The following is a 2,799-nucleotide window of genomic DNA, read 5'->3' as shown; positions in this document are numbered from 1 at the left end:
CCTGTTTGAGAAAAAGAAGAAAAACTAATCTCGCCCTAGAGAGCATCAGGAATGACATTTTCAGCTCCCTTCTTATGATGAACATCCAAATTATGGTCTTGTATAATCAGAAACCATCGCTTAAGTCAGCAGTTTTGGTTGTACATTCTAGACAAAAACACAAGGGCATGGTGGTCAGTGAAAACCACCACAGGCAAAGGACTTGAACCTACATAGACCTCAAAATACTGTAATGCTAACACTAAAGCTAGTGCCTCTTTCTCAATGCTGGAGTACCTAAGCTGATGCTTGTTGAATTTGCAAGAAAAATACCAGACTGGATGATCCACCGTAGCGGATCAGGTGTAGTAAAATCAGGGGCTCCAAGCACAGGAGCAAAACACAACAAGCTTTAATGCTGTTCAATGCCTCAACAAACAGGGGACCAGCTAAAAGAGGTTGAGGGACTCAGTAAAGCAGTCAGAGGTTCAGCCACAGTAGAACAGTTCTTACAAACACTGTGGTAATGGCCAACCATGCCTAAAAACTGCCGTAACTCACGTCTCGTTTTGGGAGTGGGAAACTTTCACCTCTAGAGGGCGGGCTTGCACATGACCAACCTGTTTACCCAAGTATGTTATTGTAGCCTGAGCAAATTCACATTTGGCTAAATTCAGTGTTACGTTAGCCTCTGAAAAGAGACGGATACTGTTTAATTAAGGCTGTGATATCTTCTCAGTGTGGATGTGGAAAATGTCCTACTAAAGTTGAATCTAACTTGGCCAGTAATTCTGAATTTGGCAACCTAGCTCCTAACTGGGTAATGGAACGGAACTCTAACCCATCATCCTCTTCTGATGAACTAAAGATTGTATCAACTGATGCGGACGCTAATGCTACAGGCGCCGGGCTGTGTGCACTCTTGGGGACAACACATTTACCTGGACAGGTTCCATGCTCATAGTCAGGTTTACCATGTTTATATGACAAACTCTGGACTCACATTACGATCAGGGGTGCTGACAATGTAATCAACCTCGCTCAGGTCTTCTTTGATGACGTACGGGCCAGCAAACCTGGAAGACATTGTGGATCCAAGAACAGGTAAAAATACCAATACTTTGTCACTGACAGTAAAATCACAGACTACAGCTTTTTATCAAATGAAGCCCGATGCCAGCGCTCATGAAAAGAAACTCACATAATCTAAAACATTCATGTTCACGTTGGGCAGTTCTGCCTCAAAAGACTCCTTAAGCACCTTCATTGGCCCACGTACTGAGTGACTGAAAACTACTTCGGCTGGACTAAACTGCAGAGACTCCTGTTTAGCTTCCTGAGCAGCAAATAAAGCTAAAGGCACGCTCCCATCCCAGTCCTTCCCACTGTCTAAGCAATACTTCCGTAACATCGACTTTAAGGACCGATGAAACCGCTCTAATGCTCCTTGTGACTCAGGATGGTAACTTTCAACAACAGACTTCGTACTTAACTTTCAACAGCAGGTGGGTTATTTAGCTCTGTCTGGCCTGTGATTGGTCATGACTAAAGCTGCACTTTAGAACGTGGAACACATCTTTAAATTTTACAGACTTATTAAAGTCTTATTAGCTCTAAAGAAATGAATTCCACGAGTCACCTGATCCTGTCTATTGGAATCAAATGTTGCTCACTGTAAGCAAATTATATTTGAATTCTGATCATTATTTAATATTTAATAATTGGCAAAATAAGGACTTAAATAGTCTATTGTGCATTATTGCAATTATTAGTGATTTCCATAAGCCTGGCTTCCAGTTATGAACTAATACAGGCCATAATGAATAAAGCTCAATGCAAACTGTTCAGAAGAGTCTAATTCATAACCTTCATTAATATTCAATATGTGTTTTTAATAAAATGTTATCATCAGTTTATTAGATAAGTCAAATGTTTAGAAAGAAGAAAATGTTGTCAGTATGTGGAGAATTTATCTAATTATTCCTACTTTTCCTAAAACCAGCCTTTCTGAGAGGAGAAGATTTCAGTGTCTCTGATCTTTACTGCATTTTTATTATCTTTAATTAAACCATAAATGAAATATTACCCATACAGATTTAATCTAGTAAAACTGGGTGAGTTAGAAGGGTTTAGAATTGTAATATCTAATCAATAAAACTCATTCTGGTCATATTTCAGAGATGTAATAGTTTTATTAACGTTTATATTCCAGATTCCAAACACCTTTAATCCAGTTATCAATAACACACACAATATCCTCACCGATTATTCTCATCTGATCTGTATTAAACATAGAGTCTGATGATTTCAGTCACCACTAGGTGGCGCCATAGACCAGGTTAAGAGTCTGTTTCCCCTGTTTATCATCTACAATCATCAGATCATTAAACACACCTCACACCACCCTGCCTCCAAACTAAGCTCTCATTATAAAATGATGTAGAATTAATAATAATACAATAATATAATAAAGCTCAGTGACCTCAGAGCCATAATGACCATAAGAGGATCTGCAGATACACAGTGAAGATAAAACAATTACAATGATGTAGAATTAATAATAATACAGTAATATAATAAAGCTCAGTGACCTCAGAGCCATAATGACCATAAGAGGATCTGCAGATACACAGTGAAGATAAAAACCAATACAAGATGTCGACTAAGCAATAAACAGTAATATAATAAAGCTCAGTGACCCTCAGAAGCCATTAATGACCCTTAAGAGGATCTGCAGATACACAGTGAAGATAAAACAATTACAATGATGTAGAATTAATAATAAGCAACAGCAACTATGACTGCAAACAAAATGGAGGA

The sequence above is a fragment of the Colossoma macropomum genome, unplaced genomic scaffold, assembly GCF_904425465.1.
Source record: "Colossoma macropomum unplaced genomic scaffold, Colossoma_macropomum, whole genome shotgun sequence".
NCBI lineage: Eukaryota > Metazoa > Chordata > Actinopteri > Characiformes > Serrasalmidae > Colossoma > Colossoma macropomum.
This window is presented reverse-complemented; position numbering follows the sequence as displayed.